This window comes from Chelonoidis abingdonii, chromosome 1 (assembly GCF_003597395.2).
Source record: "Chelonoidis abingdonii isolate Lonesome George chromosome 1, CheloAbing_2.0, whole genome shotgun sequence".
Classification (NCBI taxonomy): domain Eukaryota; kingdom Metazoa; phylum Chordata; order Testudines; family Testudinidae; genus Chelonoidis; species Chelonoidis abingdonii.
The window spans coordinates 96,336,332-96,359,528 of record NC_133769.1 but is presented as its reverse complement, the minus strand read 5'-3'; the positions used below and the strand labels follow the sequence as shown (position 1 = coordinate 96,359,528).

The 23,197-nt window shown below is 49.2% G+C and overlaps 1 protein-coding gene across 2 annotated transcripts in view; it reads right to left on the bottom strand.

The window, feature by feature from the left end:
• Nucleotides 1-23,197, bottom strand: part of SHISA8 (shisa family member 8) — a 31,724-nt gene that overhangs the window by 5,416 nt on the left and 3,111 nt on the right. The window lies entirely within an intron of this gene.

The window sequence follows — 23,197 nt, the reverse complement described above, 5'->3', positions numbered from 1 at the left end:
CCTCTTCCCCCTCCTGCACATCCAGAAGCTGGAGACACCCATTTGCATGACTAGATTAAAATAAAGAAAGACATGAGGCTTGGCCATGGTTATGGGCTTGGGGACACAATACTTAAAGGGTGTAAAAGCAACGAGGAAGAGGAATTGTTCCAAGTGAACCGAAGGTGTATAAGTAGGTGTAATGGGGTGAAACAGAGGCAGAAAACTCAGGCTGAATAACAGGAGAGGTTTCCTAAGAGCGAGAACTACCAAAGTGTGGAATTGTCTGCTGAGGGAAGCAATGGAAACCACAGGGCTTGAGTAATTTCAAACAGAAGAGGAGAAAGCCCTGCAGAAGAGACTGTAGGGAAAGATCTGGCATCAGCAGGGATGTGGATGAGCCAGATGTGACCTTTCTTGGCGGTTCTGTCCATTTTTAATCATCCCTTTATTAATAATGACATTAAAGAACATTACATAAGCATCATTTGTTTAACATTCATGTCTGAAGACATCCCAGAAATTCCATGGTGCACGGAAGCTCCCAGAGCAACGTATACGTTCAGAAACCAGAACAGCCAGGGACAGCAAGTCCCAGGATCAGATACCCATGGTGCTATTTGCATGAAAATTAGCATGAAACCCAAGCCTATCCTGCCAGGAAAGACCAAGCAAGAAGCATCCAGATAGATTTTTTTCTGCCTCTAATCCGTATGATCATTCTCCACCCCCCGCCCCCACTTTCCTTCTGAACACGGATTCGCTGCTTTTACTCCATATTTATCATATATTCCACTGTGGATGCTTCTGTCACAACCTGGCCCTGTGCCCCCCGTCTGGACAGACACCAGTCTCTTGGGAGTGGACCCAACTAGTGGATCCCACAAACTCCTAAGCCAATCAGGTCTGGCAGAGCCTGGGCATTGGTCCTAGCTCTGGGTTTCTCAGAATCACTCCCAGGTATCTGTCTGTGACCCTGTGTGCCTAGGGCAGCCCTCACTGGAAATGCCAAGGTCAGGCCAGGCTGCAAAAGGCAGAGCAGATACTCCCAAGACTGGTGGGTAACACTGAAGTTGAACTCCACAACCAGTCACAAATGGTGCTTCTGCTCCACACACTGGTTAGCAAGATGCAAAAAAATAAATCTCACAGCCCCCTTTATTTCATTCCAGTTCTCTGGCTGCCAGTCAGCACATAGGTCCAGTACAGTGAGAAATTATTTTAAACTTGGCTTATGTATACAAAATGTTTTTCTGACCCCAAAGGGTCAGTCGCGTTACAAGATCAGTATGAGTTTGGATCTTACCCAAAATACAACACTGCCAGCCAGTCCTTAAGCATCTAAAACTAAAGGCTTATTATAAAGAAAAAAGAAAGCATAAGTAGCGAGATGTTAAATGGTAAAATAGTCACATACAAACAAAGATTCAAAGTCCATATATCTGTTTCTTAGCAGTATTGGTGAGTTTGCTGGCTTGAATGTCCTTCTGGACACATCCACAGCTTTGTTCAGAGCTTCCTATATAGGAAGGTTACTCCAGAGGTAAGAAGCAGGAATGAAGACAAGAGGCAGGACTGAAGACAAAATGGAGAAGATGAAGCTGCCTTTTATAGTCTTTTACCAGGCCACTTGTATTTCCTTTGTTTCAAACACAAGCTGCCCAGCACATGGCCTGTCTACAGGCACACCGCTGCATGTCTTGCTGAGTCCCATGGTGTATCTCTGACCCTTTCAATGGGTTCATTGTGCATCTGATGTCCCTTGATGGGCCATCAAGCAGAGTAGGCAGTGCTAATGCCAATCTGGCTGGGGGTGTCATCCAGATGTACAGCATGAGTTTGAAATACAGATACACCCTACATATCTATAACTCAGAATAAAAAGATGTTACAAGCATATAAACAAAATTAGCGTACGGTAACTCATCACTTAACGTCATCCCCGTTAATGTTGCTTCGTTGTTACGTTGCTGATCAATTAGGGAACATGCTTGTTTAAGGTTGTGCGATGCTCCCTTCTAATGTTGTTTGGCAGCCGCCTGCTTTGTCCACTGCTTGCAGGGAGAGCAGCCCGGTGGAGCTGGCTGGTGGGGGCTTGGAACCAGGGTGGAGCCCCCTATCAGCTCCCCACCCCACTAAGTTCCCTGTGCAGCAGTTGCCCAGCAGGCTACCAAATGCAGCTGTCCCTCCCCCCACTGCCATGTGCTGCTCCTGGCCTCTGCTTTGGAGTTGCTCCCCGAGACTCCTGCTTGCTGTGGCGGGGGAAGGAACAGGGGGGCTAATGTCAGGGTGCCCCCCTCCCCTCTGCTCCTGCACCCTGCTTACCCCATCTTCCATAGAGCAGGGGAGACACACGACAGAGGGAGCTTCCAGGCAGCAGCAGCTTTCAGGGTCAACATGGCAAGCAAGCAAGCAAAGCACTAAAGAGTTACAGAGTTTTGCAAAATACGAGTTCTGAGACGTATCAGTCCTGATTTTGCTCTCACCCTTTCTGTGAGGCCAAGGTCTGGTCAGCATCTCAGGACAGGCAGAGTGCCTTCTGCCTTCTCTCTCTCTCCAGCCTGGTCTCCTGGCATGTGGCAGTGGCCAGCCCCCCTCACAGAGATCATCCTCCTCAAATACCTTCTCTGACCCCTTGTGCCCATGTTCGCAGGCTGAGACTCTCCAGCCCCTTCCCCTTCTGGGTAGTGAGCTTGTGTTCCATGTGGATGGCCAATAGTTGAGAGACTGAGCTGATGACTCTAGTTTGTTTTGTGATGGCTTCTCAGTCACAGTCTTTCAGCAAGCCCCCCCCCCCCCACTGCTCTTGAGAAGGGCAGGGTGTGGGATGTAGCATAATAATCTGGCCCTGGAATAGGTGAGACCCGGGCTCGGCTCCTAAAATAAAAGGATATTCTACTCCAAAATGGAGGTTACCATCCAAAATGGAGTTTGCAATTTGATACAGACATAGCCTACTTTGTCACAGCTTCTATACATGGGTCATTCCTGTATCACGTTTAATTGTGTCTTGGCATCTGGACAAAGAACTCAGACTCAGTACTGAAGTACATAACCATGAACTTTACATTAGTTTCCCCTGCACTGCGAGGGAATTCTCACAGCTTTCACCAAACTTCTAAAGTCCCAGACTAGCGTTCACAGTGCTGAATGTAAAACCAGAGATGGATTCTCTGAGGCAGTCCCTTTGTCAGTTGTTCCACATCCCTGTCTGGAATACAGAAGGGCTGTTCCACGACCTTTATGTTTCACCCCGGCCCCTGTCAGTGGTTGGCGAACATCATAAGCTAACTCTAAAACTGGGGACAGTGCTTAGAAAGCAATTGCCATTGGGTGATCATCTTGCATCATTCTCTGAGAATTCACACCAACTGAGATCTTGGGCTTTTTGTTAATCTCAGAATATTTCAGTGCTGGTCTTTTGATAGCAACCTTTGTTTAATTCCCCAACAGTTTTCTTTTGCCAGCCATTGCTGTACCATTCTGTATTAGTCTCCAAGAGCATTCTGCCCGTGACAAATGAGAGATAGTTTGCTTAGGTTGACTAACATGGTCACGAATCTCCATAAGTGCTCCTTGATTTGGGGTCTTTCTATTTGCACAATTGACTCCACTTTTCTTGGGTCCAGTCTTTGTTGCTGAGTCCATGTCCCACATAACTGCCCTCACTCAGCCAGACCTGGCATTTGTTCCTGTTTGATCTCTGGCATGCTGCAGGATTGGTTTCATTCTAAATCAGCAGATCATCAACAATAATTACTTTCACTCCATCCAGATCCTCAAAGATCTAGGACAGGACAAAATAGTGCAGCTCAGGAGCTGAGGCAATCCCAAAAGCAAGTAGCTTTAGCCTGCTTCCTCCCCCCTCCCCCCAAACCCAAAAGGGATGTTGAAGGCACCACAGAGTTTTGGTTTCATTTGTATTTTGGTGTGAGGATTTGAACTGGGTTTTCTTTTATAAGAATTGATTCACATTCCTCCCCACTCTGTGCCCCCCCACCAAAAATACTAATTTTTCACCTTTTTACAGCCATAGCTATGAGTCAGTTTCAGCAGGCTGGAAACTGGTGGGCTAGGCTTTTATCTTTTGTCTCTGGCAGTGGAAGAACATTTCTGTCACTGAAGACCATACTGCCCGAGGCAATTGGCTTCTTCTTTCTTTATCAGCACTCAAACGGGCTGTCAGGGCCGCTTTCCCACTTTGAACTTTAGCGTCCAGAAGGTGGGGACCTGCATGTGCCTCCTAAGCTTAATTCCTAGCTTAGATCTGATAATGCTGCCACCAACTAGAGATTTCAGTGTCTAGTGCACTTCCTGTCCCCCCAAAAATCTTCCCTGGAGAGACCCAAGACCCAGTCCCCCTGGGTCTTAAAACAAGGGGAAATAAACCATCCCCCCTACCTTCCCCCTCCTTCTCTCTCCCCCTCCCAGACTCTCCCTGAGAAAGAGACGCTGATCCCAACTCCTTGGATCTTAACACAGAGAGAAATTAACCTTTCCCTCCTCATTTTATTCCTTTCCCCCCACCAATCCCTGGTGAGTTCAGACCCAGTCCCCTTGGGTTTTACACAGGAATAAAAAAATCAATCAGGTTCTTAAAAAGAAAAGCTTTTAATTAAAGAAAGAAAAAGTAAAAATTATCTCTGTAAAATCAAGATGGAAAAATGTTTACAGGGTCTCAGCTTTACATAGACTAGAGGGACTCCCTCCCCCCTAGCCTAAGTATAAGTTACAGCAAAACAGAGGTAAAATATCCTTCCAGCAAAATACACATTTGCAAATCAAGAAAACAGATATAAAGACTAGTTCGCATTCTATCTAGTACTTACTAGTTAGAACACGAGAGACTGTTTCAGAAAGATTGCAGAAACCTGGTTGCATGTCTGGCTTCTCTTAAGCCCAAGAGAGAACAAAGAACAGGACAAAAAGCACAAAACAAAGACTTCCCTCCAACAAAATTTGAAAGTATCTTCTCTCCCGATTGGTCCTTTGGTCAGGTGTCAACCAGGTTCACTGAGCTTGTTAACCCTTTACGGGTAAAAGAGACATTAACTCTTAACTCTCTGTTTATGACACGCCCCCCAAATCTCAGACAGTGTGGAACCACACTGGCAGTGATTTCTTCCTAGAACTTCAGAATAAACAGATTAATACAACACATGCACCATTACATATACTACTAAGTATGTAAACTACAAGACTTTGCACATTTTAAGGACAATTTTTAACCAGTTGATTCTGGGAAACTTTCACGGGAGAGTGCATCAGCAACTTTGTTAGAAGCTCCTGAAATGTGTTGAATTTCAAAATCAAAATCTTGGAGAGCTAAACTCCATCAAAGAAGTTTTTTGTTGTTTCCCATTGCGTATGAACCACTTAGCACAGCCATGTCGGGTTGTAGCTGCGACGAACCGTCCCAAACGTAGGGCGTAGCTTTGCCAGGAGCATACACAAGGCATAGCATTCTTTTTCACTGATGGACCATGGCTTTCCCCATCAGGTAGTTTCTTGCTGAGAACACAACAGGATGGAAGTTTTGATACGGTCCTTGCTGCATTAAACGCTCCACACCGTTCAAGATGCATCCGTGGTTACTAGGAATGGCATCGTCAAAGTCCGGGCCCCTTAGCACAGTCAGACATGACGGCGCGCTTAGCTGAGTTAAGGCCTTACTGGAACTCATCATTGCAGGGGATCCGGGTCCACCACCTCTTCTGGGTCTCTGGAACACGAGGGGCCCCCTGTGAGACAGTTTCAGGAACAGGGATGGTCTGGAAGTTTTCCACTGGCCTGGCTGCTGATACCATTCCCACCCTCTGGCCCGCTCACCTGGTTGGCCAAGGTCTCCCGCCAGTAGGCATGGGGATGGAAATAATTGTCATAGACTGCAAAAGTCCACATCCGACCAGCCTTGTACGACAGGCGTTCAGCTGTAGCAAGTCTAACAGATTTTGACATAAAGGTAAATTGTCACTTGGGCCTTTTGGGTTGATGAATTTGGGTCCACGAAGATTGGTGGTAAGCTGACACCTTGTGCCCCCGTGTCTCTCACGCGATACACCTTCTTTCCACCACTCTCAAAGTTTCCTCGCTCCGAGGGTATTTGACGAGGCATTGGGCCTGGGGACTTTGTGTGATGGTGGTGTCAATGACTGTACTATGGATTGGGGTTCTTGGGGCAGTTGGCTTTTATATGTCCCACCCAGTTCATTACATTTAAAGCATCTTCCAGCTGACTGGTCACTGGGCCGAGGTGGGTTACTGGAGACTGGTGAGGTGGGATAATAGGGAGTCTGGGACTTTCCTTGGGTTGTAGGTGGGGTCTTGGGTTGCCCTCAGTTATAGGGTTTATTGTCGGTGTGCCCCCTGGGATATTCGCTCCCCTTGACAGTAACTTTTTTGTTTTCTGCACTTCCACCCATCTGGCTGCAATCTCCCCCGACTCGGTTATAGTTTTGAGCTTCCCATCTAGGATGTACCTTTCTATTTCCTCAGGAACACCCTCTAAGAACTGCTCCAATTGCATTAGGAGGTGCCTGTCGTCCAGAGATTTAACATTGGCTCCTGATAGCCAAGCATCATAATTCTTTCCAGTGTGGTAGGCGTGTTGGGTAACTGACACATTTGGTTTCCACCTTAAGGCTCTGAACTGCCGACGGGCATTCTCAGGTGTTAGCCCCATTCTGATTCTGGCCTTGGTTTGAAAAAGTTTATAATTGTTCATGAGTTAGCATCAGCAAGTTCAATGTTATTTGACCTACATTTTCTTGGCCCTCTTTGTGAAGTCTAGTAATTCTTTACACGCAACTTTCCCCCTTGAAATAAAAAGAACATCTACACCAGCAATCCAAAGCAACCTTACAATATCAAAACTGTGTAGCCAGCTCTCAATGAGAATTGATGCTATAATAAAAACAGAGTGCAAAGACCAACAGTAAGCAGCAACCCTATAAACACAATGAAAGTTTGCAAAGCTTTATGTGCATAAGCAACCCTATAACAACAAACAAAGCTCACTGTCTCAAGCAAACCTCCCCCACTCCCAGCCAACACAAAGAATATACCAGGAACTGCTGCAATAGCCAAGAGAACTCTTAAATAGGGGCGATGTCACGAACACCTTAAAGTATCCAAAAATATTAGATTTTACCACCCTCCAGAGTCACTGTCTAGAGCAATGGTTCTCAGCCAGGGGCACATGTACCCCTGAGGATACACACAGGTCTTCCTGGGGGTACTGCAACTCATCTAGCTATTTGCCTAGTTTTACAACAGGCTACATAAAAGGTCCTAGTGAAGTCAGTACAAACTAACATTTCATACAGACAATGACTTGTTTATACCTCTCTGTATACTATACACTGAAATGTAAGTACAAGATTTATATTCCAGTTGATTTATTTTATAATTATATGGTAAAAATGAGAAAGTCAGCAATTGTCAGTAACAGTGTTGCTGTGTTCTTATATCTGATTTTGTAAGCAAGTCATTTTTAAGTGAGGTGAAACTTGGGGGTGCGCCAGACAAATCAGACTCGTGAAAGGGGCACAGTAGTCTGGAAGGGTTGAGAAGCCCTGCACTAGAGCAACCCCACAACAAATCTATGTGTTCTGTGCACTGTTAGTGTAACACTGAGGGGGTCATTAGCAGCAGGGCTTGGGTTTGGAACCTCTGGAGCTTAATGCACAAGCCTCTACTGCTTGAGCTAAGACCCAGGGCTGTTAAGCTTGCTACGGGGTGGGCTCTCAACCTTTATGTGGCCTAACCACCACTGAGTGGGCATGTCTTACGCTAGCAAAAAAACCTACAATAGGGCATCGTGAACAGCCCAAACAAACAACCAATGAGTGTATGCAAACATTCCTGAGAATCCCTCCAATGACAGACTGGTGTGACCACCCACAGAAACCCATGTGCACAAACCAGTGCTCAGAAAAAACCCTACAGAAACAAAAGTGTCACAGCCTATCACTCAGCAACAGCCCTTTGACAACAAACATACACTGCCCAGTGTTCTTCAGCAAACCTAAAACAATCGCCAGGCACATGCAATGACAGAAACATGTTAGTAAAGATGGAGAGATCAAGCTGGGGAGCCAGAGCCTGACGATCCAACCAAGCTCCCTGGTCTGACTAACCCCCAGCTTTTGGATACTTTGGATCCAACCCCGACTGCAGTTGAGGCCCATCTCTGGAGGGACCCACCGGTAATTCTTTTCCAACCCATCAGCAAGAGGACTCAGAGCAGGGCGAAGGAGACAATGTGGCCATCCAAGAAGCAGAGCAGCAAATTAGTGACAGTCACGGGTGACATTGCCAAAGCCAGGATGAATTCTTCACCTCTGCACTCAGAGGGAAGCTGAAGGTCTCAGGCTGGTGACTGGCAAGGAGAAGCAGGGAAACCAGTGAATCACTGAGTGAACAGAAATATGGCGGCTCAGTGGGGGTGCTGCAGGGTACCTACCTCAGGGCCGAGTTGGGTTACTGCACTGGCCTCCCACAGTGAAGTTCAAATCATTAGCTAAAGCAACACGTGAGATAAGCTTGGGAGTCTCAGCTTAGTCTCCAGTGGAACGGTGTCAGCATGACTTAGATTGTAAGCTCTTTGGGGCAGGGACTGTCTTGCTTTGTTTGTACAGCACCTAGCACAGTGGGGTTGTGGTCCATAACTGGGACTCCTAGGCACTGCCCCAATACAGATAATAAAGCAGCCATCATCACCACCACATATGGACCACATAATTCATCAAGAATGGCCATCAATTGCTGAAGAGAGGCCCACTACAGGAGTGGCAGGATATGTTGTAGGTCAAGATAAAGGTGCATTGGCTAGCCTGGGTCTGGAATAGCAGGAGGTGCTGACAGTAAGGACTGAGGAGACCTGGCAAAGCAGTGGGAGAAGGAGTGGGTTTGGCCCTTGGACTGAAATAGGGGGTGGGGTAGGTCAGGATCATGATATTGGAGCGTTATGAATGCATTGTTGCTGCTAGACTATTATTTGTATTCTGGTAGCAAATAGAGGCCTATTGTGATAATCGAGCCTGCAAATGTACCCTTGTCATGAACAGGAATGGGTCTGGAAGCTTGCCTGGCTTGGCTGCGTGTAACCATTCCCACTCTCTTGGCCCGCTTCACCTGGTTGGCCAAGTCTTCCCCCAGTAGCATTCCCAGTCTCTTGGCGCCGCTTCATTCCACCTCGTTGGCCCATATTCTTCCCCCAGTAGCATGGGGATGGAATACATTGTTTCATAGACGGTGCAAAAGTCCACATTCCTGACCAGCCTTTGTAACTGGTTACAGGCAGTTCAGACTGTAAGGTAAGTCTACAGCTGTTTGATCTATGAAGGAGGTTGGTAATGGTCAACTTTGGCTTTTGGGTACGTTGATGAGTTTGGGAGCCACAAAGGAATTGGTGGATAGTACTGACACTGGTGCCCCGTGTCTCTCCACGCATAGACTGGTTAACCTTCTTTCCGCTCCACTTCTCAATTAAATTCTTCCCTTCGCTCCAAGGGTTTATTTGAGCGGTATCTGGGCCTGGTGATTTTTGGTGTGGATTGGTGGTGTAATGACCATGCACCCAGGAAGGTGGGGTTCGTTTTGGGAAAGTTGGCCTTTTATATGTCCCAAGTTCATTACACTTATAGCATCTTCCAGCTGGGGGAAACGGTCAAACTGGGTCGAGGTGTTTTTGGGAGTTACTGGAGACTGGGTGAGGTGGAAGGAATAGGAGTGTCGGTGGCTTTGGTCCTTGGTTGTAGGTGGGGTTTTGGGTTGCCCTCGGTTGTAGGGGGTTTTTTATTGTCGTCGGTGTGCCCCCTGGGGTTTTCATTGCCCCCTTTTACAGTAGCTTTCTTGGCTTTTCTGCCGACTTCCATTCCATCCATTTGGCAATCCAATTCTCCCCTCGCCTCGGTGAGAGATTTTTGGGTTTTCTTCCATCTAGGATGTAACCGTGTTATGTCCTCAGGAACACCATCCTAAGAACTGCTCCATTTGGTATGAGGAGTGCAGTTCGTCAATTGGATTGAACATTGGTTCCTGATATCCAGACGCCTGCAATAATTTTTCTTTCCAACGTGAGTAGAGCGTGTTTGGGAAACTGACCCATATCTGGTTTCCACTTTTGGGTTCTGAAACCGCTGACGGGCATGATCCGGGGTTATCCCCATTCTGTATCTGGCCTTTGGTTGTGAACAGTTTATAATCAATTCATTTGGTCCTTTGGCATTTCAGCTGCTCACCTATTCTGCTAAGGGTCACACTGAGGTGTGACCCTCGAGCTCTAACATTGATATTGGTCTCTCCAGCGATGCTGTACCGCCCCCCAATTGCAGGCCCTTTCAAAATTTTTTCTACAAGAAGGTCCTCAAAGTGTCATCATCTGCCTTGTAGTTGGGAAATTTCTTGTGCGGTTTGAAACAACTAACTGGGCGACGGGGGTGTAGGATTGGCTGCGTTCTGTCATGCTATAGCCCTGTTCTTCGTTCCCTGCTTAGCTTGTTCTACTTCCAGTTCATGCTTTCTCTGTTTTTCCCTCTCTTCACTTTCTTTTTGTTGTTTTTCCATTTCTTGGCGATGTTTCTCCCTCTCTCGTTGGAGGGCTGCATCTTTGTCTGCTTGTTCTCTTTTGTGGGCTGCCTCTCTGGCTGCTTCTTGTTTTTGTAGCCTTTCCATCTCTTGTTTGTGAGTGGCCCCGTCTCTGGCCATCTGTGTCCTCAGTAGTTCTCTCTGTTTTTCCATTGCTTCCAGCTGTACTGCTTCTGGTTTTCATGACATCCTGGTTCCTGCTGTCTTGTGTTGGGCTGCCTTCTGGTGTTCAGTGCCTGGAATGCTTCAGCATTGGTGTTTAGTTAGGGTTGCTTAGTACCAAAACTTGTTTTTCGAGTTCTGCCTAGCAGACTGCTAGCCTATTTTTTTTCTTCTTGAAATGTAAATTAAATCAAAAGAAAACTCTTTATTTCCATGGGTGTTTTGCTGGGGGGTTCTTGACTCACAATGGGAGTTCTATTGCTTAACAAAAGACCCTTTTGTCACCTTTAATGTCTCCTTGCTAAAAATGCAAGCCAAACTAAGCAGGAGAGAAACAGAGAAGAAAAAAAAATTTCTCTCTGGCTCCTTTAAAAACCAAACCCTTTTTCTCTGCTAAAAAGCCCCTAGCAGAGAAAAGAAAAATATAATACTCCTACTGGCTTCTGGATTCTTACCTCCCGCTGCTGCCACAGACACAATAGCACTACAGAACTAGTCCAACCAGAAAGGCCTACTGATATAACTCAAGAACTGTGTTAAGATCCTGCTTGGCAAACAAGAAAGTGTGGGTCCAGAATTCAATTAACCAAAACTGATGGGTAAAACATTCAGCCGAATTGGTGAACAAAGTAAGAGGGGGATGGGCTATTCCACCCATCACTCCCTTTTTGGGTCCTTAAAGAAAGAGATTTAGTGTGGGGAAATATAGAAAACCAAAACAGACAGAGGCTATTGGAGTGAGCTTCCCCATGATGGCTGCCACCGCCATCATCTTGTGCGACTCTTGATCTTCTTCGTCCTAATCCTGAGAGATGTCCTGACCAGACCAGGCCAGAGAGAGGGACCCAGATGACAATCACCACCTCTACTGGCTCCAACTGAATCCCAAATGCCACCTGAATAAAAAGGAATTGAACAACAGCAACGACAATAGGTCCAGCTCATCTCAACTAACTTCTTCTCTTTTCCCCCAAAAGGAGTTATTATCATCTTTGACACCACCTCAGAGACTGTAGAACTAGGGCCGGGGGGTTCCTTCTAAAAACTCTGTCTAGCCGAAGAGAAAGGGAACAGGGATGCTGTTAAAATGAAAGCCTCACTTAATACTTTACATCATGGATGCTTTCACTGTTTTTGTCTCTTTAATAAAAAGTTACGATTTTCATTAATGTGTTTTCCATAGTACTAAGCAAGTGGATATTTGTGCACACCAAACCATGAACCTTGTTTAACACTCTTTAATGTTAGATAGGAACTATGTTACATTAGCACCTTTGGCCCATTTATTCTATATAAATGGACACAAGAGGCCCTGCCCAAGATCAGGGCCCCATTGTGTAGACCAGGTGTAGGCAAACTTTTTGGCCCGAGGGCCACATCTCGGTATGGAAATTGTATGGTGGACCATGAATGCTCACAAAATTGGGTTTGGGATCCAGGAGGGGCTGAGAGCTCTGGCTGGGGGTGCAGGCTCAAGTGTGGGGCCAGAAACGAGGAGTTCAGGGTGCAGGAGGGGACTTGGGCTGGGGTAGAGGGTTGGAGTGCAGGATGTGTGTGTGAGGGCTCTGGCTGGGGGTGCAGGCTCTGGAGTGGGGTTGGAGATGAGGGGTTTGGGGTGCAGAAGGGTGCTCCAGGCTGGGACCTAGGGGTTCGGAGGGTGAGAGGGGGATCAGGGCTGGGGCTGGGGCTCAGGGGTGCAGGCTCCAGGCAGCGCTTTCCTCAGGCAGCTCCTGGAAGCGGCGGCATGTCCTCCCTCTGGCTCCTAAGTCCATAGACACCGCTCCTGCAGCTCCCATTGGCCACAGATCCTGACCAATGAGAGCTCTGGGGGTGGCACTTGGGGTAAGGGCACTGCGCGGTGCCCCCTGACTGCCCCTAAATGTAGGAGCCAGAGTGGGGACATGCTGCTGCTTCTGAGAACTGCATGGAGCTGCAGCACAGGCGCTTGGAGCAGCTGGCGACACTGCTCCCCAGTGGGAGCTCGAGGACCGGATTAAATTGGCTGGCGGGCCGGATGTGGCCCGCGGGCTGTAGTTTGCCCACACTCCTGGTGTAGACACAGCACATTAGGTCCAACTGAGCTAGCAAGCTAAACATAGATATATAGCTGCAGTGGCCTGGGCTGTCTGCCCCGAGAAGTCCCACCCGGGACCCTAGGTACTTCCTAAGGCAGCTGCGCTGTCCTGGCGCCCGTGACCATCCTTCTATTTTTAGCGTACTAGTTTGATCAAAGCTAGTGCACATGTGATTAACCGGACTGGAAATGACACCTCCAGCCTGCAGAGCCAGAGGTACCCTCTGAGACAGTCCCTGCTCCAAAGAGTTTATAATCGAAGGACTGGCAAAGGAAGCAGATTTGCCCCAGGCCACATTGCTGATCAATGGCGGAGCCAGGCCCAGGTCTCCTGAGTAGCATATCCACTGCCTTCCAATTCATGTGACCATCTCCCTACCAATCAGACAGGTCCCTTCCCTGAGGTAACGGTACTGCTGTGCTGCACGATAGGAAATATGCTATTAGGGCAGATCTAAGGAGACATGACGGATGTCAAAGAGCCATAACCTTGTCTAGCATTCTCAAGCTGTCCCATATGGGGGCAATGGCTCAGCAACCGCTGTGAAACAATGGGACTAGGATTCCTGCTAAGACTTTCAGCTACACCAGAATGCACTAGCCCCAGAGCACCTCTGCTCTGTTCTTTTCACTGGCTGTAGGGGCTCCTCACTCTCTAGGCAGGTTTCAGAGATCCCCTCAATCCAGAGGGAGCAAGTTGCCATGGCCACAGTGTCGAAATGTGTCAGAGGCCTGACTCCTCTACTGACTCATTCAGGTGAGTGTTCAGCTTAGCCAGAAAGGATTAAAAAGCTCATTTTTGTCCCTTCCCACCGGGACCTTGCTCTGCACATCAAACAAATGAGCAGAATTCTACTCCCTTTGCCCAGCTCCTCACTGCCCTGGGTCTGTTCTCTCTGCAAACACCAGGGGCTAAATTCACACCTGGAAATAGCAGGCTGCCCCTTTTGGCCTTTGAAAAGGAGCAGAGGAGCAGTATTTGGTGCACCCATCCCACACTTATGGAGAGAGACGGACAGACAGAAGCAGGAGGTGGAGAGAGATAAAGAGAAAGGGCCTGATCCTGCTCTCACCCCAGGGCCAGTGAGGCACTACTCCTACTCCTGAGGGCATTCTGTGCCAAAAAATAAAAAATTCTGCACCAAAAAAATAAAAATTATGTGCACTATATTTTAAAATTCTGCAAATTTTATTTGTCAAATAAATGTGGAGTCTCCAGCATGGCATTGGTGAGCACAGGCCACTTGGTGCACAGAGTTGGGGATCACTGTTCAGCTGCCCAGCGGAGGCGGGGGTAGGGCTTGTAGAGTTTCCTTCAGCTGGGGCAGAAATCTGGGGTGGGTCTGACCTGGCCCCAGATTCTGTGCAAGGGAAGAGGAAGTCCCATCCTCCCCAGCCCAGCTGGGACTAGCAGATGAGCCCGGCGCAGGGTAGGAGCCACCAGCTGGGTCTTCCCCAGTCCTGCCCCCTGCCCCACAATGATTTATCTCTCTTCCTGGGCCCCTAGAACATACTGTTGGGGAGGGTCGCATGACAGTTCTTGTGGCTTCCCTTTGCATCCTTGTCAGAAAAGTCATTTTTCTGTAGGGAAGCAAAGAAATCTGTGGGGGACATAAATTCTGCACATGCACAGTGGCACAGAATTCCCTCAGGAGTAAACTCCTCCATTGAGGTCAGTGGAGTTCACAGCAGCATCAGCCTGGTGCATGCAAGAGGGAAAGGATCTTCTAATACAGCACTTTAGTCTGTGGTGTGACCACTCCAATCTTGTCATGCATATCCCCCAATAGCCATTCAGGCCCCCTTCCCTGCAGCTTCCACCCTTCTCGTCTACTGCTTGGTTGCATTAGGACAGATTTAAGGAGGTAAGATGAAAAGGAACTCCCTTTAATAGGATGGAGTAGCTGCTGCTTAGGTTTCTGCTCTTACAGGAGGCTACGATGCTGCTGTCCTTACTCTCAGTGAGCAGCACCAACACTGCTAATAGTGCTCCTAGCAGAACAGGGTCTTAGCCCACATGAAGCAAGGTGGCAGGCTTGGGGATATTGATTGGAAGCTCTTAGGGGCATGGGCTGTATTTACTTCTGGGGCAGGTGTGATGCCCTTCCTCACACCAGAGAATACCTTGCTCCATTGGCTTCAGGGGACCACCAAAGTGCAGAAAGGTACAAGTGCAAATAAAGGCAGTGCAATCGGTCCCTCTGTTCCTGTACAGCACCAAGCACACCTTGATCCTGACTGGGGTCCCTGGGCACTATCATAATGCAAATAAGGAAATAATACATCTCCCCCCGCCCTGTACTTCTCTGTCAGTTTGTTCTCTCCCCCAAGATCTAGGACTTTACATGTCCTAGGACCAACCCTTTCCTCGTAGCCTGCAACTTCTCCTGCCCTGCTCCATTCTCCCCAGATCTTGCTGCAGTTTGGTTCTGCCTCCTGGGGCTTTGTCCCCACTCTGACCATGCTTTCAGTTGCAAGTGCCATCGCAGCTGAATCCACACCAAAGAAACACCTGCCCCAGACAGACGTGAAGCAGCCCCACAGAGCCCTGAGAGGGGCTGACTTTTATAATGTCAGTTGATCAAAAAAGCTTCTAGAAGCTTATGACAGCAGGACTAGGCCACAATTCACTTACTGACGGGTGAAATTTCTGCCATTGTGACAGAGACCACCCTGGAAGTGCTCCAGGAACCATTGCGTCAATATGAAGTGAGCCTGACTGGCCGCCATGATACACGGCCAGTACATGCCGTAAAGGGTACAAGGTGTTACCAGCCACCCTTTGCGCCAGCTATGTGAAGATAACAGTGATGTTCTGTCACCCTGTATGTTTGTGGCGAGCATGAGCATGGACCCAGCCCACTGGAACCTGGGCCTACTGCATGCAGATTGAGACCATGCCATCGGGACGCCTGCCTGGCCATCTACGCAACCAGGGAGAGGAGGTTTTCCAATGGAGACTCCTGTGACTGTGGGGCTTATTTCTGATCCTTAGTCCGTTCACGTATCCGGGCGGAGTTCCTCTGGGTGGCGTCCACTAGCTCCCTTGATGCCTTCGAGGAACTGTAGGCGCTTTCCGGGGTTCTCTGCTCGGTGTCCCCATCAGGCTCCCTTCTTATGACCGTCTGATCGCACTCCTGTCCCTGTTCTGTTATTAGTTGTCCCCCGGAATCAGTTGGGTTCTGAGGTCCTGTAGATCCTCCCCTTAGGCTGGGAGGTGGGATTCTTTAGCATTGGGTGGGCTTCTGCCCGCCCAGTTCCCAGAGACCCAATAGGTACAGGTAGGTTATTTGTCATTCACAGATGTATAGAAAAAAAAATGCACCCTTTTCAACATGTGGGATTTAAAGACTTCTGCTGCAGCTCTTCACCCAGGAGCCTGATCCTCCTCTCACCTGCGTGTCAATCACATGGCACTTCACTGAGCAACACCAGTGTAAAACAAGACCAGTTAAAGTGGGAGCCATGGGGAGCCTCCACCAATAGCCTGCGGGGGCTGTGGTGAGTGTGCACAGATATGCTGAGTGTGTTTCCGATCACATGCCACCTGTTTTTACAGTGATTGCGGCCAACATCCTCTCCAGAAGAGGCTACCCACAACCTCTGCCAAGCATGAGCCATGTGATCGTTGTTGCAGTCAGTGGCACTGTCTTCTAGAATCTGGACTAGATGACCTCCTGAGGTCCCTTCCAACCTTGATATTCTATGATTTCTATGATCTCTTCAGACCCATGGGCTGTCCTCTGCTTTCCTTGTGCAGCACAGACCCCATTGTACCAGAGTCAGGACTCTGACACATTTTGACAGTGAGGCCATTGCTCCCTCTACATCAAGAGATTTCTGAAACTAGCATAGACCCTGTGCTACCTCTGCACAGACAGTTCATGCATCCTCTCCTGGCCCAGGCAGCTTATGCATCCGTTGTTATCTTCCCCCTCTGGTGCGGTCTTGTTAGAGGCCATCTCTCTGGGCACAGGTTACCAGCTTTGACACTTTTTGCTGCTGGGGCTGCTGGCCTGCATCACCAGGCCGTCTGGATTTGTCACAGTTGCATTACTGCTTCTGTGCACTTGCATATGTTGTGAGACATGCCCCACTCCTGCCTCTGCATGCTCATAAGTCTCCAGTGCATTTCACTGGATAATGCTGGTGCGTAACATCTCCTCCCTGCTATTAGCACTGTGTAAGTGCAGCTTTCCCCTTTCCAGGACATTTTCTGTCAAAGGAAACTGTCAGGCTTATAGACAATATATTTCATAATAAACTGGATACAGCATACCCGTGCTACTGCCCTCTGCTGGAGAGTGTCAGAACTCCTCAACTGTGTGTCAAAGAGCCTATGCTGCTAACAGAGAGAGTCTTTTAACTCAAGTGGTAGAAGCCAGAGGATGCAAGTTCTTTTGCTGTGAAGTTCAGAAAGACCTTGGTGCTCAGCACAGCAACAGCCATTCAGTGCTCTGGTAGGTGGCCAGAGATTAGCTACCATACGCCATACCAAGAATGGGCTGGTGTGGGGTCCTACTTTTGTCACAGGGAAGAAGTGCAAAGACATGCAAGAAAAACCTGCCTTTTCCCGCTCCATATGCTCACGTCCAAAAATACGCAGCTTCTGGGGAAGAGATCTGTTCAGTAATGACCCACATATTTCAAAGTATCGTCCCATGTGATTGGAATGTATGTTTATGGGGAGCTAGACCCTGAGGGGGAGCAGAATACATTACCAGCTTGGTTAAACAGGGACCACTGTAACTTGCACTAGTGAAGGGGAAAAAAATGAATGCTCAGATCTGGCACCACAGAATCCAGGCTACAAGGAAAAAACAGGTTTCCTCTGGTTAACACAATCTGCCAAGAGGACAGCTCACTCGTTAACCCCTGATGGCAAGAAATGCAGGAGAATAAATGGAACCCAGCCACACATATCCTGAAGAAAGATCTGATGGTTCTCATTATTGGACTAAGAAGATGTGATTCCCAACAGTGGGCTAAGCTTTTGGGGTACTGGTGTATCTGCATATCACTGCTGGGCACTACCAGTTTCATGGAAAGTCTCTCTCTCTCTCTCTTCCTGTTACCCACACACATGAAATGGGAAATTACCCCCCCCCCCCCCGATATCATATGACTAAACACAGCCCCAGGCATGGCCAGGACCAGGCGAGGGAAAAGCACATGTTGCTGAGATTCCAGCAGCTGGATCTGGCAGCCGACAGCTCCTGGGGATCTCGCTGATGAGGTTGGTAGGGCACCAATTGAGTCCCTAGTTCAAGCGTGTAGGTAGGCACTGCCGGGAGGGAGCTCACATTGCTGGCCAGAGAGGAACTATAGCTAATGGCCACCAGACAATACTTTCTCTCCCCTCTTTTCTCATTGGTTTCTCTTGGAGAGAGCAGGGTTAGAACATCCCCCTTGCTCACACAACACATTCTTCATACCCCACTCCAGCCCCACCAAACCCTCCCATCACAGAAAAGGCAACAGGCCTTCTCGGTATGCCCCAACGGAGCTGAGAGAGGTGTGTTATGACAAGAGTCATCGCAGCATCCCTGGGGATGTAGTGTCCTTTCTCCAGTTGTCCCAGCCAGGAAAACAAGCGTGTGCATATGCGCACACCACACACTCTTGGACGCGTGCACACCCCAAGAGTGCAGAGAGCTCCTTCCCAGAGCAGGCTAGTGGCAGAGGAGTTGGAGCGGAGGGAGGCTGGAGGAGTTTGTATCCATTCGGTAGTCCTGCAGGCAAACGAGGAACAGAGAGGAGGTGGAAGGGTTCGGGGCAGACACAGAGACAGAGAGGACTAGGCTTCATCTCATACATAGAGGGTACGTCTACACTACGGGATTATTCCGATTTTACATAAACCGGTTTTATAAAACAGATTGTATAAAGTCGAGTGCATGCGGCCACACTAAGCACAGCAAAGCTAGTGTCGATTTCCGGAGCGTTGCACTGTGGGTAGCTATTCCATAGCTATCCCATAGTTCCTGCAGTCTCCCCCGCCCCTTAGAATTCTGGGTTGAGAGCCCAGTGCCTGATGGGGCAAAAATCATTGTCGCAGGTGGTTCTGGGTAAATGTCCTCAGTCATTCCTTCCTCCGGGAAAACATCAGCTGACAATCCTTTCGCGCCCTTTTTCCCTGGATTGCCCTGGCAGACGCCATAGCACGGCAACCATGGAGCCCGTTCAGCTTTTTTTTTTTTTTTTTTTTTTTTTACAGTCACCGTATGTGTACTGGATGCCGCGGACAGAGGCGATACTCCAGCGCTACACAGCAGCATTCATTTGCTTTTGCATGATAGCAGAGACGGTTATCAGTCGTTCTGTACCGTCTGCTGTGCGGTGTAAATTGGCAATGAGATGATGGTTATCTGTCCTTCTGTACTGTCTGCTGCTATCATGGGTGCCCCTGGCTGAGATCGGCCGGGGGCGCAAAAGCAAAACTGGGAATGACTCCCCGAGTCAATCCCTCCTTTATGGTTTCTAAAAATAGAGTCAGTCCTGCCTAGAATATGGGGCAAGTGTACTAGAGAACCAGTGTATCAGAGAGCACAGCTGCTCTGTGTCAGATCCTGCAGAAATGATGAGCTACATGCCATTCACGGGGGGTGCCCCTGCAACAACCCCACCCGTTGCTTCCCCCTCCCCCAACCTTCCTGGGCTACCGTGGCAGTGTCCCCCCCATTTGTGTCATGAAGTTATAAAGAATGCAGGAATAAGAAACAGTGACTTGTTAGTGAGATAAAATGAGGGGGAGAGGCAGCCTCCGGGGCTATGACAGTCCAGGCAGGACATTAAGCGGTGCGGGGAGAGGAGCCCAGCATGCTGCTGCTATGATAGTCCAGGCAGTACAGAATCTTTTCTTTACACAGGAAAGGGAGGGGGCTGATGGAGCTCAGCCCCCAGTTGCTATGATGAAGACGGTTACCAGCCGTTCTGTACCATCTACTGGGAATGACCGGGAGTCATTCCTATTTTTACCCAGGTGCCCCCGGCCAGCCTCACCTGAGGCCAGCCAGGAGCACTCACGGGCTGATGGTGAAGGACGGATATCAGTCATATTGCACCGTCTGCCACCGGGGAGGGAGAGAGGAGCCGGATACTGCTCTTCACTGCTGCAGCATCGCGTCTACCAGCAGCATTCAGTAGACATAGGGTGACATTGAAAGAAGTCAAGAAACTATTTCTTTCCCTTTTCTTTCACGTGGTGGGGGGGGGGTAAATTGACGAGCTATTCCCTGAACCACGCCGGACAATGTGTTTGACCCTACAGGCATTGGGAGCTCAGCCAAGAATGCAAATACTTTTCGGAGACTGCTGTGGACTGTGGGATAGCTGGAGTCCTCAGTACCCCTCCCTCCCTCCATGAGCGTCCATTTGAGTCTCTGGCTTCCCGTTACGCTTGTCACGCAGCACTGTGTAGCCTGGAGATTTTTTTTTTCAAATGCTTTGGCATTTCGTCTTCTGTAACGGAGCTTTGATAGAACAGATTTGTCTCCCCATACAGCGATCAGATCCAGTATCCCTGTGGTCCATGCTGGAGCTCTTTTTGGATTTGGGACTGCATTGCCACCCGTGCTGATCAGAGCTCCATGTTGGGCAAACAGGAAATGAAAATCAAAATTTCACAGGGCTTTTCATGTTTACTGGCCACGGCATCTGAGTTCAGATTGCTGTCCAGAGTGGTCACAGTGGTGCACTGTGGGATACCACCCGGAGGCCAATACCGTCGATTTGCGGCCACACTAACCCTAATCCTATATGGTAATACTGATTTTAGCGCTACTCCTCTCCTTGGGGAGGAGTACAGAAACTGATTTAAAGAGCCCTTTATATCGATATAAAGGGCCTCGTAGTGTGGACGGGTACAGCGTTGAATCGGTTTAATGCTGCTAAAATCAGTTTAAACGCGTAGTGTAGACCAGGCCAGACTGAGACTTAACTGAACGTTGATTCAACAAAATGTTGGGCCTCCTAGTCCTGCCTGCTCCCAGATGGACACTTGGCTTCCTCCTTAGCCCTCTGCCAGTCAGGCAGCCCCCAGCTCAGCAGGCAGCTGGCTACTAGTGATCACTGTGCATGGCACTGCCGTTTGCTACTCTCCTGGAAGAGTGAGTCTCCTCAGAGCATGGGGCTGAATCTTGCCTTCATCTGTTCCTGTCATCGCCTCCTCAGCGCTCTCATTCCTCCTCCCCCATCCCAGCCCTGAATGGCAGCTGCCTTTCAAGGGATTCTGTAATCACCCTGCCACCCACCCCAGCCTTCTCCTCTACATCTGCTGCTCAGCTGAGTCAACCCTTGGGGGGGCAGAGCTTTCATGTCAGTGACTGGCAGGAGGTGGGGCTTCTCCCAGTGCTGACTCAGTGGCTGCCAACAACGGGAGAGCAGAGGCTGCTACCCTTTTGGAGACCAAACGCAGGGCATTTAGCTGCTACAAAATTGTATAACAAAGCAAGGGGGATGAGTGCTAAGGCCCCAGACATTTCAGGGGATGTAGATATTTTGAGATGCTCTCCTGATCATTTTCTGTCCTGGGCAGGCATTTCCTCAGGCGCTCCCTTTTTAATAGACCCCCTAACACAGCCCCATATAACGGAGTCATCACTAGATCTAACCCCCTGGCTGACAATCTGCAAACTAAAACATGCACCTCACGATTAGAAACTCACCCACGTGCTTGATGGAATCATGTCTACGCTCCGCCCCCTTTGTCTCCTCTCCCCCTCCCCTCTGTCTATGCCTTTCCCCATCCCTCTTGTCCCTATCATCCACTCCCCCTTTGCTTTAGATCATCCAACTTCCTTACTTCTGCACAAGTGCTGTGTTCTGCGACCAAGGGATCTCTGGTGCTGCTGATCAGCAGGGAGATGCCCTGGCAGAGCTGTGATTGCCATCAGTCAGGGTAGGGGCAGGCTGGGCTAACAGGAGGTGCTGGAGATGAGGAGTCATGGGCACTGGCAGGGCTACATGTGGAGCCTCCATGGCTGGCTTAGAAGGGGAAGCTCGGGGGCAGCACTGAGGTGCATTGGCAGAGCTCTGGATGGGAACCTTGCGCCCTGCCTGGCTCCACTGGCTCTTATTAGCACCTCACTGCGGAGCATAAAACTTGCTAAAAAAAAGAAATCAGCCTCAGAGAGAAGCTGCAAAAAAGTAAAAGCAACAAATCTGTGTCGATTATGCTGCTGCTGCTGCCCTTCTTCCCCGCTGCCAACAGCCGTCCGTCCTGACCCCCAACACTGCCAACGACCCTCCACTCCCAACCCCTCAACACTGCTAACCCCCCCACCCTGACCCCCAGCACTGCCAACGACCCTCCACTCCCAACCCCTCAACACTGCTAACCCCCCTACCCTGACCCCCAGCACTGCCAGCGCCCCTCCATCCTGACCCCCATCACCCAGCTACTCCAGTGCTAGCCCCCCACCAAGCGCTGTACCAATGCCCCTCCATCCTGGCATAAAGCATGCATTTTTATTGCAGGCCCTTTGCCAATGTGCCTCATCTCTGTCTTCCACCACTCCATAGTGTTCCAGCTAGGGGGGGCCCTCTGCTGCCCTTGGAGCAACAGTCCCCATCAGCTGTGTGACAGCCCCTAGGAGACAATGTCACCACATAGGGCTTTGTCTACCAGGACCTAGGACAAAACCCCAACCAAACTCACCACACTGGTGACCAAAGCCAGAGCCGAGATATATGAATAGCAAGAGGTTACATTACTGATTTCCTTTTCATAGCAAAGTGCTGTACAGAATGAATGTTTGGGGATCACTCACACGGCCAGGAAATATAACTGTCTCTGGGGTGGAATGCCATGGCTATGCTTACCCAGCAGAACATCCAGCCACGCCATAGTCTGGGTACGTTAGGATAATTCTTTCCTTTGAAATGTGAGAAGGAATCTGGGAGGTGCAGTGCAGTTACCTAGGGTGGATTTGACTGAGATACCAGTTTTAACCCCCATTCTCTGGCAAAAAGACCTGTGGGGCCTTTAAAGACCACATGCCTGCTCCTCAGGATGGTTTACATTGATGCCAGTGGAGGATCCGGCTCCCGTGAGGGGGCAAGGTAGCATTTTCAGGCTTCCCTTGAGAGACGGCACTGATTCCATGATCCCAGCGTGGGACAGTTCAGAGTGTGGCATCAGGGGACCGCTCGGAATGGCACAATACACCTGCTTTGTATCAGGCGCCCTGTGGCCAGCAATGGGCACTTGGCATAGCTCCAGTCTGTGGCATCACAACATGCCAGCCTGCCCTAGAGACCTGGTGCACGGAAGTCAGGACTTTCCTAAGGAGTTTGCCTCTGGAGTCACTCTCCTTGGCTGCAGTTCATTAGCAGCTCTCTCTCTGCCTGCCACTCAACAGGGGTCAGGGGAGCAGCTGGTTGCAGGCACAA